The following is an 18,936-nucleotide window of genomic DNA, read 5'->3' on the forward strand; positions in this document are numbered from 1 at the left end:
CCTGAGGACCTAAAAACAATTTTCAGCCAAGCCCCATCACTGCAAAGGTCACTAAGAGAATTACCACAGATCTGAGAGTAGACAAGTCACTCCAAAAAGTTAAGCAGATTAGAATGTTAACAAATAGTAAAAACAAGGCTGTGAGGTAAATTTATATATTTATATATTGGACAGCGGATTATGAAACAGACAAGATAAAAACCTAACAATTGATCATTAGATTTGTAGTTGAGGGGACCCAGGTTCCCATCATGGCTCTCCCACTTACTCATGTTCAGTACTTCCATAATTAATATTCATGCCAAACATTTTATTTTCCCATTTCCTGTGTGATCTTAGGCAGGCATTGTAGGCCTCATTTCCTCATCTATAATGGGTCATTGTACTCGATGACTTCAAAGGCCCTTTCTCACTCTAAATTTTTGAGCCTGTGATCTTTAATGTTCTGACCAATCAATTACACAGTTTATAAGGTCACCAGTTTTGACCCTGAGAAGACCTTAAAGCCTTTCTCCTTCATTTTATAGATGAGGATACTGAGGTCCAAGGGCACACAAGTGGAGGTATTATTGCCATTTAGTCATTTTTTCAGTTGGGTCTGACTCTTCATGACCCCATTTGGAGTTTTCTAGGCAGAGAATCTAGAGTGGTTTGCCCTTTCCTTCTCCAGTTCATTTTTAAAAAGAGGAAACTGAGGGAAACAGGGTTAAGTGATTTGCCCAGAGTTACACAGCTAGTAAGTATCTGAGGCTGGATTTGAACTCACAAAGAAGAATCTTCCTGATGTAGGCCCAGTGCTCTATTCACTGCACCATTTAGCTACCCTGAGCAGAGGTAGCAGAGAGCAATCCAAGCTCATCCCCAGATTCTACGTCCAGTATTGTTTTCACTGCCTTTTCTCTGCCAGCAGGTGAATCTCCTTCCCAGGGCCCTCTGCTCTCCTGAGAGCAGAAAAGATAAAACTCTAACACTAAATGGCAGGCCTGAACAAAGGTGAGATACACAAGCCCACCCAGATGAACAAAACAGAGAAATGTCAATACCACACTGGGTTAAGGTCTAGCTGTTTTGTTTAAGCCTCGTTCCTATAATTCAGGTTCTAGCCATATTGGCTTACTTGCTGATTCCTGAGCCCAGCACTGCATTTCCAACCTCCAGGCTTTTGCAAAACTGGCCCACATACCTGCAATTCACTTCTCCCTCGGCTTCCTCCTCTTAGATTCTTTAACATCTCTCAAGGTGCCGATCAGGTAACACTCCCTATGGGAATCCTTTTCTGATCCTCTTAGCTGTTTGTGTTCTCTCCCTTCTCAGATTATCTGGTATTTATTTATGTGTTTTATTGATTCTTCCACAGTAGAATGTAAGATTCTCAAGGGCAGAGACTTTTTCAATTTTGTAATTGTATCTCCAGTAACTAGTATAGTGCTCTGTACATATGAGCACTAACTAAACACTTATTCAAATGAATTGAATTCAAATTGGGGTAAACTCACATTAAAGACAAAATGAAGACAGGATCACCTTAGATATGAAAACCTGTGAAACATTTCTTTGAATCAGCCATTTTATAGGCTCTCTTCTTCCCTCACCCCCATTTCTACTGTAAATATTTTTCACAATTAAGATAAGACTAGGGTCCTGTGGGAGAGAAGAGATTTGAGATGACGAAAGATTTACATGGCAGGTATGACCCATGGACTCCTGGCAAGCCACCTTAGAGAGCAGGGTTCATGCCCCTTTTCCTGGAAATAGTTGGCCCTATTGTTACTCTGGAATGAATCCTTAGACTTTTTTCATCTTGGGAATACAATTTTCTAGAAAAAAATAATTTGATTTCTTCTTCAGTCTTCCCTTCTCCACTGGCAATCCCTTCTCTCCCAAGAAAGGCAATCCTTGTTTTATGTATTGCCCAAGCCTTTCTTGGTTATTTCTTAGGAACCATTGGGTTCCTGAGATCACAGCAGTCTTCCCTTCTCATCACAGGGTCAGGAGAGACAACCTTCCTAATCCTTCCTCCCATTCCCATGCTTTTTTCACCCAGGTGGCCCAGTGTCTTATATACCACCATTACAGAAGTATAGACATTTTGGGCTGAAAGGAACCTTGGAAATCATCTCATTCCACCCCCTCATTTTATTGCCCACTTCAAAGTGGGCAATCTCAGATCAGAATTAGATATCAAATTTTCTTATTATTTCTGTGCTCAGGTTATACTTGTCCCCCAAAATTGAATTCTTCCTCATGCTGATGAATTGTGAACCTCAGATGCCTTCTATTCACAGCTGAAATCACCAGTGACCTTTCAAAAAAAATCAGAAATCACATTTGGAAACCTACCTATAAGAAAGGGGCCCATATTCTCTCAGGAATCACAGGAAATAAGTAGCTGGCAATGAACTGTTTCAGAAAACTCTATTTTCTGTAGCCATGAGAAGGAAGGAAGGGTAGTGATCTTGCTTCAGGGGAATATGAAAAGTGAGGGAAGGCATGGGGTAGAACAGGAGAGTCAAGAGGTGTCTTAGTGGAAGGAAAGAAAGGGATAGAGACTTAGGGAACACATGAAGAGGTGGGGAGTTTTCCCACCTGAGTTCCGTGAGAGGCCAGGGAGTACAGGATCCACCATGAGGTCTGCAAAACTGAGGATTAAGAAAGGAGAAGCCAGACTGAAAAGGAAAAAAAAATTAATGCCCTAAGGAAAACTGCTCCCCAATAACAGCTGCAGTTTTTTAGGGCACAGATTGGGTTTTCATATAGTTTTTTAGGCTCATTTAGAGCCTATCAAATGAGATAACATTTGTCAAGTGCTTACCACGATCCCTGGCACATAGCAGGTGCTATAGAAACGTTAGCTAGTGGTACAATACTATACCGTGTTTCCCTGATAATAAGACACTGTCTTATTATTTTTTTGGACAGAAAAACACCAGAGGGCTTATTTTCAGGGGAGGGCTTATTTTAATGAACATTGACAGCAATTTTAATAAACAGGTAAATGTGAACAAAAAAATGTACCTTTATTCAATAAGCAAATCACTGGGGAAGAACAGGATGACGCGCTCACTGCTGCAGCTCTGATTGGATGCAGCTCGGAGCGTGGAGGGGGGTACGGTACATACAGAGGGTACCGTAATGTAGCGTGTAGCTCAGGGGATCACCTTCACTACAGTAGCAATCTCAATAGGGCTTATTTTCGGGGGGAGGGCTTATTTTAGAAGAATCTTACACAGTAAGGGGAGGGCTTATTTTCGGGATAGGTCTTATTATCGGGGAAACACGGTATCTACAGTTGGGAAGATCTGCGTTCAAATCCAGCCATAGACACTTATTAATATTGTGACCCTGGGCAAGACACTTAACCTCTATTTGCTTCAGTTTTTTTCAACCAGAAAATGGGAATAACAGTACCTACCTCATGGGGTTGTTATGAGGATCAGATGAGGTAATAGTTGTAAAAACACTTAGCATAATGCCTTGCACATAGTATGCATTAAATAAATGTTTATTCCTTTCACTTTCCCTCTTAGAGTTCAAAGCCAAGCAGTCAATGAAGAATGGAAATGGGGGAAATGTGTGAGCCTTTGGGTCACAGGGGTTGTTAAAGTTCAAATTTGTCTCTTTGGGGAAATGCATTTCTTTCTTAGTAGTGAGTCTTATCAGAATATCCTGTGTTGGCAATCTGAATCAAAGCTGCTAAAGCTCCAAACCTGAAACTTAAAAGGAAAGGAAATCCTAAATGTGAATTTATATTTTCAATCCCTTTGAAAATCATCCCCACTGGCTGTAGTATGGGCACTGCCATTGTTGGGCTGGCTCCTTCACATGTGGAATCTCCTTTTCAATTTTTTCCTTATTAGAAATGTTTTCGAGGGGCAGCCAGGTGGCACAGTGAGTAAGAGCACCAGTCCCAGAGTCGGGAGACCTGGGATCAAATCCGGGCTCAGATACTTAGCACCACACCCAGAAATAACTGGCTGTTTAACCTTGAGCAAGTTACTTAACCCCGATTGCTTAATAAATAAATAAATTAATTAATTAAAAAAATGTTTTTGGGGGTGGCTAGGTAGCGCAGTGAATATAGGCCCTAGAGTCAGGAGGACCTGAGTTTGGATCTGGCCTCAGACACTTGACACTTACTAGATGTGTGGCTTTGGGCAAGTCACTTAACCCTAATTGCCCTCCAAAAAGCAAAAACAAAAAAAAATGTTTTCCTGGAGGCCTGGATGACACGGCGTGTGAAGGCCGGACAAGGCCTGGTCAATGTGTCAGCAAGTTGATCCACCAACTGCAAGGGCCATTCTCAGGCCTGTCACCACAGGCCTGAGATCTGACAGAGCTGGGTAAGAGACAAACGCAGGACCTGTGGCAGTGGCAGCAGGTACTCCTGGGATTACCAGCCCACAGCCTGGAAATTTAAAAAGCGCCTATCTGAACTTCCAGGCACCAGGATGGCAGAGTGAACCCCGGCTGCTTCTATCCCCAACTCTGACCCTGAAAATGCAGTAATTATTGCCTCAGAGCAAAATTTTAAACAGTAAAGGCTTGGAAGTCCTAGAGGAAGGGCATGGCTAAGACCCTGCCTCAAAATGGGTAAAAAACACTGCAAAGACAAATATTATAGAATCCTATCATTGTGAACGGGAGGAACTAAATTCAGAAGGAGACAGTATTGACTCCACACCCACAGCTGAAACCTCAACAGGGAATGTGAACTGGTCTCAAGAGCAGAAAGCACTTTTTTTTTTTTAAAGCAATTGGGGTTAAGTAACTCGCTCAAGGTTACATGGCTAGGTGTTTCTGGGTGTGGTGCTGAGTATCTGAGCCTGGATTCGATCCCCAAGTCATCCCGACACTGGAGCCGGTGCTCTTACTCGCTGTGCTACCTGGCCGCCCCAGAAAGCATTCTTAAATGAGCTCAAAAAGAACTTTGAAAACCACATTAGAGCAGTAGAAGATAAAATGAATAATTCTTTTTAAAATCAAAATTGATAAATTAGAAAAACATTACAATGAAGAAAACAGCTCCTTAAAAAGAAAAATTTGTGAACTAAAAATGAAATCTGAACATATAGAAAAGGAACTTCAAGAACTAACTGAGGAAAATAATTTGCTAAAATTAAAATTGGGGCAGCTAGGTGGCACAGTGAATAGAGTACCAGCCCTGGAGTCAGGAGAACCTGAGTTCAAATCTGGCCTCAGACACTTAACACAAAAACTAGCCATGTGACCTTGGACAAGTCACTTAACCCCAACTGCCTTACCTTCCCCCTCCAAAAAGCAAAAAAAAAAAGAAAACAACTTTAGACTCAACCAAATTGAAACTAATGACTCTATGAGGCACCAAGAATTAGTCAAACAAAATATTAAGAATGAAAAACTTAATCCTAAAGTATGAGTGGGTCATACAAGAAATTATAGAAACAATAAGTAACTTCATTCAAGAGAATGACAATAATGAGACAATATACCAAAACTTGTGGGATGCAGCAAAAGCAGTTCTTAGGGGAAGTTTTATATCCCTGAATGCATACATAAATAAAATAGAGAAAATGGAGGTCAATAAATTGGGCATGCAACTGAAAAAGCTAGAGAAAGAACAAATTGAAAATCCTCAATTAAATACTAAATTAGAAATAAAACCAAAGGAGAGATTAATAAAATTGAATTTAAGAAAACTATTGAATTAATAATAAAACTAAGATCTGGTATTATGAAAAACCCAATAAAATTTTTTCTTTTTTTTTTTTTTGGAGGGGGGAAGGTAGGACCATTGGGGTTATGTGACTTGCCAAGGTCACATAGAAAATGAGCTTTGTTCTTTTTTTTCCTTCTTTTTGGAGGGCAATTGGGATTAGGTAACTTGCCAAGGTCACACGGCTAGTTTTTGTGTGTGTGTGTTAAGTGTCTGAGGCTGGATTTGAACTCAGGTCCTCCTGACTGCAGGGTCGATGCGCTACTCACTGCACTACCTAGCCACCCCTAAACCCAATAAAATTGATAGACCTTTAGTCAATATGATAAAAAATAAAAAAAAAGAAAGAAGAAAACCAAATTATGAGTATCAAAAATGAAAAGGGTGAATCTACCTCCAATGAAGAGGAAATTAAAACAATAATTAGGAATTATTTTGCCCAATTATATGCACATAAATTTGACAATCTTAATGAAATGGATGAACATCTACAAAAATATAAATTGCCCAGATTAACCGAAGAGGAATTAAACTACTTAAATAATCCCATCTCAGAAAAAGAAATTGAATAAGCCATCAATGAATCCCCCAGGAAAAAATCTCCAGGGCCAGACATATTTACTAGTGAATTCTACCAAACATTTAAAGAACAATTGACTCCAGTACTTTACAAACTATTTGGGAAAATTGGAGAAGTAATACCAAATTCTTTTTATGACACAAATATGGTACTGATACCTAAATTGGGAAGAGACAAAGCAGAGAAAGAAAATTACAGACCAATTTCCCTTATGAATATAGATACAAAAATTCTAAATAAAATATCAGCAAAAAGACTATAACAACTTATCATGAGAATAATACACTTTAATCAGGTAGGATTTATTCCAGGAATATAAGGGTGGTTTAATATCATGAAAACTATCAGTGTAATTGATCACATCAACAGCAAAACTATCAGAAACCACATGATTATCTCAACAATGCAAAAAAGGCTTGTAACAAAATACAACATCCATTCCTATTAAAAACACTAGAATGTATAGGAATAAATGGAGTCTTCCTTAAAATAATAAATAGCACTTATCTAAAACCATCAGCAAGTATTATATGTAATGGGGATAAGCTAGAAGCATTTCCAATAAGATTAGGGGTGAAACAAGGATGTCCACTATCACCCCTCTTATTGAATTTGGTATTAGAAATGTTAGCAGCAACAATAAGAGAAAAAAAGAAATTGAAGGAATCAAATTAGGCAAAGAAGAGACTAAGCTATCACTCTTTGCTGATGATATGATGATATACTTAGAGAATTCTAGAGAATCAAGTAAAAAACTACTTGAGATAAATAAATTTGGCAAAATTGCAGAATATAAAATAAACCCACATAAGTCCTCAGCATTCCTATATATCTTTAACAAAATCCAACAGCAAGAGATAGAGAGAGAAATCCCATTTAAAGTTACTTTAGACATTATAACATATTTGGAAATCTACCTGCTAAAACAAACCCAGGACTTATATGACCACAATTATAAAACACTTTTCACACAAATAAAGTCAGATCTAACTAATTGGAAAAACATCAATTGCTCATGGCTGGGTTGAGCTAATATAATAAAAATGACAATTTTACCTTAATTAAATTACATATTTAGTACCATACCAATCAATCTACCAAAAAATTGCTTTGTAGAGCTAGAAAAAATAGTAGCACAATTCATTTGGAAGAACAGAAGGTCCAGAGTATCAAGGCAATTAATGAAAAGAAATGCTAGGGAAGGTAGCCTAGCCATACCAGATTTTAATCTGTATTATAAAGCAGCAGTTATCAAAACTACTTGGTACTGCCTGAGGAATAGAGTAGTGAATCAGTGGAATAGATTGGGAACACGACTCAGCAGCCAATGACTATAGTAATCTACTGTTTGATAAACACAAAGACCCCAGTTTTGGGGATAAGAACATACTATTTGACAAAAACCACTGGAAAAACTGGAACATAATATGGCAGAAATTGGGCATAGACCAATATCTAACACCGTACACCAAACTAAAGTTGAAATAGGTGTATGATCTAGGTATAAAGGCTGATACTGTAAGCAATCTGGGAGAGCAAGGGATAGTTCACCTGTCAGATCTATGGAGAGAGGAAGACTTTATGATGAAACAAGAGTTAGAGAGCATTATAAAATGCAAAATGGATAACTTTGATTGCATTAAATTGAAAAGCTTCTGTACAAATAAAGCCAATGTTACCAAGATTAAGAAGGAAGCATAAAAGTGGGAAAGAATTTTTACAACCAGTGTCTCTGATAAAGGCCTCATTTCTAAAATATATAAATAATTGAGTCAAATCTATAAGAATACAAGCCATTACCCAATTGATAATTGGTCAAAGGATATGAACAGGCAGTTCTCAGAAGATGAAATTAAAGATATCTACAAGCATATGAAAAAATATTCTAAATCACTATTGATTAGAGAAATGCAAATCAAAACAACTCTGAGGTACTACATCTCACCAGCCAGATTGTCTAAAATGACAAAACAGGAAAATGATAAATGCTGGAGAGGATGTGGAAAAATTGGAACACTGGTGCATTGTTGGTAGAGTTGTGAACTGATCCAGCCATTCTGCAGAGCAATCTGGAACTATGCCCAAAGGGCTATAAAAAGTGCATACCCTTTGACCCAGCAATATCACTTCTAGGATTATATCCCAAAGAAATCAGAGAAGTGGGAGGAGGACCCATAGGTACAAAAATATTTATAGTGGCTCCTTTTGTGGTGGCAAAGAATTGGACATCAAGAGGATGCCCATCAATTAGGGAATGGCTGAACAAGTTGTGGTATATGAATGTAATGGAATACTACTGTGCTGTAAGGAATGAGGAGCAGACAGACTTCATAATAACCTGGAGAGAATTATATACACTGATGCTGAGCAAGAAGAGCAGAACCAGGAGAAATCTGTACAGAATCACAGACACAAGGTATGTGTGACGACCAGCTCTGATAGACTTAGCTCCTCTCAGCAATGTAAGGTTATAAGACAACTCCCAAAGACTCCTGATCAAAAGAGATGACCCCATCCAGAGAAAGAAATGCGGAGTCTGAATGCAGATTGAAACAAACTCTTGCTCTGTTTCTTCTTGTTTTGCTTTGTTTCCTCTTTCCCACTGTTCATTCCATTGGTTATAATCCTTCTTTATAACCTAACTAATGTTTAATGTGAAGGTATTCGTAGATCCTAAATTCGAGTGCATGCTGCCATGATGGGGGGTGGAGGGGGAGGAAAGGGAGGAGAGAAAATTTGAAACTCAGGGGACTATGGAACTGAATGTTGTAAACTAAAAGTAAATAAACAAATTAATTTTTAAAATACAATTTAAAAATTAAAAAAAATGTTTTCCTCTTCAGGAATATATTTGAGGCAAGTAGAAGGAGAAGTGTTACAGGACACCTAGATTCCTCTTAGATCTGCCATGGCCTGCTGTACTCAGAATGAGAAGGTTAAAGATTAATAATAAAAGTTGTGGGGCAGGGGGCAGGACGGGAGGGAATTGGGAGTGGTGGCAGCAATTCAGGACTCATGCTGACAAAATTACTTCTGCTCCTCCCCGAGTTTGAGAATGCAAAACCTCAGGTTTGGTGAGGAGAGTGAGGATTAACAAGAGCAAATACGGTACCACATCCATTTACTAGGTTAAAAGTCCCTGGACTTGGGACTCAGGAGTGCCGGCCACAGGGCCACTAAAAGCTGCACCAAGGAAGGGAATTGAACTCAAGGTACCAGACAGGATTGGCTCACGCCCTATAGAATGACCTGGGAATAGGTTCAAAGGAGAAAGTGTTGTCTTTATTCCTGCCTTGGAGCAGGAAACTTCTGGAAGAATCGAACAGCTAAATTCTGGAATTGTCTTAGGATTTCTTTCTTTTAGCTTCCCTTCCACGGCTGGTCATTTTGTGTTTTTCCAAAGTGACTTCTTCCGCCTCTTCCCCCGAGGACTAACGGAGGTGTTAACACTCAGGTAGGATTTCTTTTTTCTTTTCCAAGTGTGGAGGCCCCATACCACTATAAGGAAATGGTGTTGAGAGAAGAAACCACATCTCTATATATTTTAAAGGCTGGGAAACCATCCTGACTGGTTTCATTTTATAGGCCAATAGTTTTTGACCTAGGAGAATAATAACTTGGGGTTTTTATTTCAAGATTAAGATAGTGATAAAGAAGGGAGTATAGTATATTTTTTAAATTTTTATTTATTTATTTGTTGCTTTTTGGAGGGGGGAAGGCTGGGCAATTGGGGTTAAGTGACTTGCCCAAGGTCACATGGCTAGTAAGTGTTAAGTGTCTGAGGTTGGATTTGAGGTCCTCCTGACTCCAAGGTCAGTGCTCTATTCAAAGATCTGCCTAGTGACCCCAGAGAGTATAGAATTAACAGCATCTGGGAGGCCTAGCTGTTTATCACTTTTACCCCCCCAGGACAGAATCACAAAGCAAGTGTAAGGCTGGCCTCCTAAGCAGAGTCAGCATGGTACCACGGAAGGAGCACTGGATTTGAAGTCAGAAAATCTAGGCCCAGATTCTGGCTTTTCCACCAATTGTATGACTTTGGGCACATTACATAAACTCTTTTATTCTCTACAGTCTTTGATTGTATTAGTCGGAACTGCTGTCCTCCCTGTCATTCTCCCTCCCTCCACAACACTCTCCATTCTCCTGTCTACAGCAGTTTCCTGGTTACTGTCAGGTGAAGGTATAGTTTTGAGCCCAGTGTAACAACTCGACTCCACACTCTTCCTTCCCTTATTGCCAAGGTATTGCCCCATAGTAACGACCAAGTAGAAAGAGAAGGTGAAGGAACAAAGGAACTGGGTGGTACAATGGTTAGAGCACTGTGCCTGCAGTCAGAAAGATCAGAAAGATAATATTTGTAAAATGTTTCATTTAATAAATGCTTGTTCCTTTTCCTCCCTACTAGCTGTACCTCAGTTTCCTTATTTGCAATACAGTGAGACATTGGATTCAATGTCCTCTAAGGCCCTAAATCTATCATTTTAGAATAAAGTTCTTAAATCTATCTGTAGATATCGTAAATCTATAATAAATTTCTAAATGTATCATTTTAGAATAAAGTTCTTAAAACAGCAACAAATTTAGGCTGAAGGTATTATCCCCATGGTTGTTGCTGTGTAGTAAATATTTGAGGGAGGATTTGAACACGTCACTGACTCCAAAGCCAGTGTCCTGTCTTTTATAACATGACTTTCAGCAAAACTAGAAGTAACAAATATGCATGGTCAAGTAAAACAGATTCTGATGTTGGTCACATACAAAAATGTGTCTCATCTTGCATATTTACTTTTAAAAGACTTAACTCTGATGGACACAATGACCAACCACAATTTCAGAGCCCTGATAATGAGGCATACTACCTACTCCTTGGCTTCCCTTTGGAGAGCAGATCTAAGTGGGGCTCTCTGGGCAGTCAGAAATGAATTTACTGAGTACTTAAGGAAAGGAATCAATCTAAGGAGAAAAGGGGGCAAAGACAGGGGAGGTGGGAACCTGCAAGAGACTCAGCTTCACCTGCTTCACAAGTGGACCCAGACCATTCTCCATATAAACATACAGGCAGACTCATCTCAAGGACTCCATGATTGGAGGTCCCTCAGGAGAGCCTTGCCACCTCTGGTATCTTTCTCACCAACTCTTCATCTCCTCATTGCTGTGTCCTTGACTGGCAGAAACTCCCAATCATCTCTCTCCTATCCTAATAATAGGACCCAAGGTGTACCTTTCAATTTGATCAGTCTAGTAAGAGATGTGGACCCTGGTTACAAAGAGAGTAGAAGAGAGCTTTGTAAGAAACTGTGCTTAGCACATAGTAGGTATTCATTAAATGCTTGAAATGTAGGGGAAATGGCTCAAAACAAATGTTCTGCATATAATCCTTTAAAGATTGGTTTGACCATAAAAGCAGTGTAATAGAAATGCAAAACACACCACAGAAGGAAAAGAAAATATCAATATCCTGTTTCATATGAAGGATCACACTCTTAGTTTTAAGAGAGAATTTCAGTTAGTGTCTTGGATTTTCATGAAGAAACTATTAAATATTTCTCAGCAGTGATCTCTAGAGCTGTATGATCAAATCCATCAAATAATATGGTAATAAGATTGTGAGTTTCCTCATCACAGGAAGTATTCAAATAAGGATTGGACAACTAGTCATGGTTAGAGGGCACTTAATGTTTTGATCAAGGTTTGGATTAGCTGACCTGTGACCCTGACATTCTAGAAATTATATAAAATTCCTTTTCTGGGCTCCTCTGTATCCTGGATGAGGATCTTTCTGGGTTACACTGGGATCTAGGTGATAAAGCCAAAGGAAAGAAGTGTATTAAGAGATGGATGGTTGGGGCAGCTAGGTGGTGCAGTGGATAGAGTACTGGCCTTGGAGTCAGGAGTATCTGAGTTCAAATTCGGCCTCAGACATTTGACATACTTAATGTGACCTTGTGCAAGTCACTTAATCCCAATTGCCCTGCCTTCCCCCCTCCAAAAAGAGATGGATGATTGAAATCAGAGATAACCTCAGAGACAGATAATGCAGAATAAGAATCTCGAACTTTTGACTTGAATTGGTGGCAAAGGACAACACTGATTCTTTCTTCATAAGATCCCTGACCTTGTGAATCTGGTGATCAGCTCAGTTGCAGACTCGAAGACCAACATTCATTTATGGCATTGAGATAATCAAGGACTTCTCACAATTATGTTAAACTCATTGAACTGAACAAAGGTTATATTGAGAACTCCGTCTTGCAGCTGGCTAAATCTTCCATAAAATTTTGAAAAAACAGAGATAACACCAGCCCAAGAGAAAGATATGAGGAGACATAGAAACACTTAGTCTCCAGATATTCCACAGCTAGACCTTTGGAATATGTTAGTCAAGATTATGGAGGAGAAAGAGTGAGCAAACTATAGGAACAAAGTTTATGAGGTCTTTTTAAAAGGAAAGGGAGGAAGGACAAAGAATCCCAATCTATAGCTAAAGACTGGGATGGCAGGACTGTTGAAGTTTGCAAATATAGGAGTCAAGAAAAGAAATGACAATGAAAAATATCTAACTATTCTGGAAGGAGTTTACTAGTCATTAAAGCCACTACCATGTTTCCCAGATTTAGAGAGCTTCAGTTCTTGTCATGGCAGCCCTTTGACTGACTGACCCCTTGACATGAAGCCCTTTTGACTGCCAAATTTCACAGAACAAATCCCCTTAATAAAAGGATCTGTTCTGTGAAACTTGGACCCAGTCAAAGGTTGGCACATGAGGACTGGAGGGCCACATTTAGCCTTGAGGCCAGAGATTTCCTACCCTTGGATAGTGGATAGAAAGCTTGCCACAGAGTCAGGAAGAACTGAATTTAAGTCCCACCTTTGCCAGTTCCTAGCTATGACCCTGGATTAGTCCTTTGGCCGCTCAGGTAACTTTGTAAGACTATAAATAGTAAAGAATATACTCATTTGTGCTGACAGAAGTTCTTCACTAGGAGTTCCCAATACAGATGACTCATGGATTCTGTTCTTTTTTAAAAAGTATAGTTAGAAAGTAAGCTTAATTGATAATAATGATTCTCAATTTCATAATAAATTATTAAAAATAATTTTATCAATAGATTTTTGTTTTAATATCTATATTTCCCAATGTAGTCTTTCCTCTCACTCCCTCCCTGAAAGCCATCTCTTACAATAAAGGAGAAAATAGAGGGGAGGAAAGATATGAAATACTAGCCAGCATTAAAAAGTTTGATGTTATATAAAATGTTCTATACCCATGGTCCCCCACCTCTGCAAAAAAAGCAGGATGAGTTTTTTATCCTTATATTTCTTGTTTGAGACTGAACTTGGTCATTATAAGTTCACAGCATTCCGTTCTTATGGCTTTGTTGGTGTTGGTGGCTTACAGTTGCCACAGTCCCTCTGATTCCATCTAGTTCACTTTGCATCAGTTTGTCTTTCCATACTTTTCCCATATTCATCATACTATCACTTCTTACAGCACAGTAATAGACTATTATAATCTTCTACCACAATTTCTTTAGCTATTCCCTAGTTGATAGCTATCTACTTTGTCTCCAGTTCTTTGCTACCAAAAAAAAAGCTCTACTATAAACATGTTGATATTTATAGAGCCTTTCTTTTTGTTATTAACTTCCTTGGGTATATGCCTAGCAGTAGAATCTCTGTATCAAATGGTAGAGACATTTCAGTTACCTATCACATAATTCTTAATTGCATTCCAGAATAATTGGACCAATTTACATTTCCATCAAAAGGGCATTAGTGTACACAACGCCCCCCCCCCCAACCTCCCCGCCATGTTGACTATTCCCATCTTTTGTCATCAGCCAATTTGCTGGATGTGAAGGTTAAACCTCAGGGTTGTTTTGATTTGAATTTCTTTTATCATTAGTGATTTTTTTCATTAGTTTTTCATATGGCTGGTAATATTTTCCAATTCTTCTTTTGAATCTAATTTGTTTTTACTCTTTGATCACTTAACAATGGCTCTTGGTCATATATATTACTTGTATGTATTTTGGATATTGGACCCTAATAAGAAATATTTGATACATTTTTCCCAGTTGACTTGTCTCCTTCTTAGCCTAGTTGTATTAACTTTATTCAGGCAAAAGCTTTTCAATTTCAATTTAATTGAAATTATATTTATTCAATTCATTCAACTGAAATTATATCTTTTATCTTTTGTAGTCACCTCTAACCCTTGTTTGGTTAAGAATTCACCCTCTTCCTTTAGCTGTGAAAAACATATGTGTGGGGCACTAGGTGGCACAGTGAATAGAGCACCGGCTCTGGAGTCAGGAGGACATGAGTTCAAATCTGGTCTCAGACACTTGACACAAAACTAGCAGGGTGACTTTTGGCAAGTCACTTAACCCCAATTGCCCTACTTTCCCCCTGAAAAAAAGCAAAAAACACCCAAAAAATAAAAAAAAATATGTGCTTCTCCTCTCATTTTTTATGGCATGATTTTTAACGTCCCAATTACATTTCTATTTTGAATTTGTTATGGCATATGTTGAAAGATATTAGCCTAAACCTAATTCCTCCCAAACTGCTTTCCAGTTTTCCTAGCAAATTTCATCATCATCAAGCATTTATTAGGTGCTTACTGTGTGCCCAGCACTGAGAATAGAAAGACAAAAACAAGATCCCTTCCTTCAAAGAGCTTACATTCCACTGGGGGGCACAACATGACCACAAGGAGACAGTATTAGCTAGGAGGCACTCCCAGAGGGAAGGAGAGACAAAGGGATGGCAGTGTGATCCCAAAATTCCAATCCAATATGCAACAAAGGAGACATTTTCAGTGTATTAGAGAGTGTGTGTTGGGGGGCGGTGCTGTCCCTATTAATTTGGGTCCAAGATCTTCCTCATGATCAGGGACCCCTTGCCTTAAGTGCTCGCTACTTATACACACTTGGGAGAGCACAGAAAATAGAATGAGGCAGCACAAATTCATCCCAGAAGCAAGGAAAACCCTATGGTTGATTGAGGGTCATGTTCATGGATCATAATCACTTTGTCAGCAGGCTTTTGAGTCATTAACTGCAGGTTTTTCCCAGTAAAGGCATTCCACCTGCCACGTCAGCAGGAGCTTTCAAAGGAATTCAAACATCCAGTGTTTTGGTCAGCCATTTCCTAGGACATGAGGAAGTGGTGAAGGAAAGGAAAGGTCACAATGGAGCAATGTCAGTGATCCATAGGGCCAAAGGGTATCTTATATGATTTTATACTATAATCTACAATTAATTTATTACATTATAAAATGTTATTATATATAAATTATTATATTATAAATAGAAATATTATATAAATAAAATTATTACATTATAAAATATTACAACAATTACATTAATATGTAATATTGGTATCATTTATACAGAAGATGTTATTTGGTCCTAACAATTCTATTTTGCTTAATTCACTAATACAATCACGGATAGCCACCAAATCACAATGAACTGTGTAAATGCTGATGCATTTGAGTAAGGGGCATCAAAACTGTTGTCACAGCAGAAAAGTGGGAAGTAAGATTTGAACTGAGTTTTGAAGGAACCCAAGAAAATCAAGGGGTATAGGAAAAGAGGAAGAGAATTCAGAGGCTTTCTTTCACACTATAAGCATTATAACTCTACAATGCCTATCAATACTGTTAAGTAATTATAATTGTTCTATAATCATTGAGAAAAAGATATACCATATATTACATGTACCATAATTAGGGTTTATACTTTTCCATAGAAGAGTGCTGAGAGAAGCTTGTGATGAGTGTAAATGGTTGTGGCCCACCTGTAGAGATTCTGTGGAATGGCTCAACTCCCAACATCTCCTAGGGCTTTCTCTCTTTCACCCTTCCCCAAATTCCAATCCGTAAATATTCCTAAGTGGGAAGTAATTAGTGCCTCAGTGCCCTCTGGCATGGGATTAAGCACAGGTCTGTAGTAACACCATCAGGTGAAGCTTCAGAGCTAAGAATCAGTTTATTTAACAATTTAAATATTTAATGAGCTCACAGTCTGCTAAGAGGCTTCCACTAAAATCCTATTCCATGTCTCACGGGGGTTTCAAAGGCTATATTAGCCAAATGGAATCTCTGGAAGGGCTTACCAAGATGGCAAGGCCTTCAATATGGCCCAATGGACTGTATATTTGTCCTCGAGAACCAACCTATGTAAGCATGGAGAGAACTATTACCAGAGGGTTGGTGATCAAGGAAGAGATTTCCTTAGCTACGGCAACTCATTTAAACCATTTTGTGTTGTTGTTTTTCGTCCTTCATTCTCAAAAATGTCCTCCTGACGTCAAGAGTATTATGACTTGTGAATTGAGTGAATTTAGGCAAGGCTGTGCAAAGTCTCTCTCTGCTCCAGAGACATCTGAGTCCAGTAGTAAGACATGGGTCAGGATTACTGGCAATGACCCAGGATGCAGTGGGAGTCCTTGGCCTTTTTGAGCTAAGGTCTTTCTTAGGTCTTCCTCTGTCTGAGGCATCCACTCATTCAGCGATTAAAGCTAGGTAAGAATCGTGGCATAAGATGGCCTAATTTGCTTTCACAAAATAATCAGTTTGGGAGGAGAAGACCCCCGTGGTTTTTGGTTAGAACAGAAACAATTGCTATTTACACTCCAACCATCTAGTAAGTAAGGCATGGAGAGGTTACAAGCAGATCAGAAGGTTACTCACACCAAGGAAATGAATGATCCTTGAAGCACAGAAGACTATACAAGGCATAGTTTCCACACACCATGTAAGCAGCATTCCAGTATCACAGTCTCCCACCTTTCCAGTGAAAGGGGAGAGGTTCATTTTCTCTTCACCATAGTCAAGCTTGGCCATGATAATTATACATTATTCAGTTTTGTTTTATTGTTCTTAAGGTTCACATCGTTATAATAATTATGTATACGGATTTCCTGGATCTGTCTGCTTCACTATGAATCAATTCATATGTTTTCCCATGTTTCTCTGAATTCCTCTTATTCATATTTCTTAATACACAATTCTATTACATTTATATACCAGAATTTCTTTAGACATTGACCAATCTTTTGGCACCTACTTTGTTTCCACTTCTCTATTACCACAAAAAGTGTTGCTATGAATAATCTAAGACTTTATTTCTGTCTTTCTGACCTCCTTGGGGTATAATACTCAGTAATGGCATTCTTGGATCAAAGGATATGAAATTTTGGTCACTTTTTTGCATAATTTTAAATTGTTTTCTATAATGGTTGGACTAATTCACAGTTTCATCAATTATAACTTGTGACCAATTTTCCTTTGGGAAACAGGCCTTGGTTTTGTAATCTCTTCTATTCCTTATTTGGTTACTATTTCTTAGGGGGAATGCTATATAGTAATACTGGAGACAGAGGAGCATTAACAATTGGAAATTAAGGAGGACCTGAGTTCAAATGTGATCTCAGACACTTAACACACACACACACACACACACACACACACAAAAACTAGCCGTATGACCTTGGGCAAGTCACTTAACCCCAATTGCCCTCCAAAAAGCAAAAAAATAAAACAAATTTTAAAAATTGTAAATTAAAGAAGGGCTCTTTGCAGGAGGTGGTAACCCAAGTTACCTTGAAGGGAACTGGGGATTCTAAGAAGTGACGGTGGGGAAGGAGACTATTTCAGGCAATTAATGCTACCCAAAAATGGAATGAGTTTTCTTTGTAGGTAATGAGTACCTCATTACTTGAGGTCTTCAAGTGAAAGCTGGATTAACCATTTCTCAGGACATTGAAGAGAAATCATCTATTCCTTTTTTTTAATAGTGCTTTATTTTCCCAATTACATGTAAAGACAGATTTTAACATTTATTTTTTAAACGTTGAGTTTTAAATTTTCTCCCTCCCTCCCCTCTCCTTTCCCTAAGACAGGAAGCAATTCGATACAGGTTATGTATGTGCAATCATGTAAAACATATTTCCATATTTTAGTCATGTTGTAAAAGAAGAAACATACCTAAAGGGAAACACACACACACACACACACACACACAGAGAAAATTTAAATAGTATGCTTCGACCTACATTCAGGCTCCATCATTTCTTTCTCTGGATGTGAATAGAAATTTTCTTCATGAGTCCTTTGGAATTGTCTAGGGAAATCATCTATTTCAACCTCCTCGTTTAACAGATAAAGAAACTAAGACTACGACAAGTGAAGCAAGTTTCCTAAATTCTCATAGCTAATAAGTAACAGAACTGAGATTTGAGCCCAGGTCTTTTGACTGCAAATAGAAGAGCTTTTCTGTTAAATCAAAAGTCCTGCCAGATTCCGGTGTGTCTAGACTATATGCCCTCTGAAGTTCCCTTCCTCTCTCTGGGATTCTAATCCTGGAAGCTAGATAGCTTGGGAATGCAACTTAAAAGTTGACAATACCATCGAATCTATTTGAATTGTTGAGCTTTCTTTACTTCCTGGCCCAGGATAATGATGATGGTGATATAACCTAGGTGGCATAGTGCCATGCCTGGAGTCAGAAGGACATGAATTCAAATATGGCCTCAGACACTTACTAGCTATGTGACTCTGTGTAAGTCACTTAACCCTGCTTTACCTCAGTTTCCTCATCTGTAAAATGAACTGGAGTAGGAAATGGTAAACCACTCCAGTATCTTTGCC

Source organism: Petaurus breviceps, unplaced genomic scaffold (assembly GCF_028583685.1).
Source record: "Petaurus breviceps papuanus isolate PSGF00001 unplaced genomic scaffold, PetGlider_PUasm1.0 90792, whole genome shotgun sequence".
NCBI classification, from domain to species: Eukaryota; Metazoa; Chordata; class Mammalia; order Diprotodontia; family Petauridae; genus Petaurus; species Petaurus breviceps.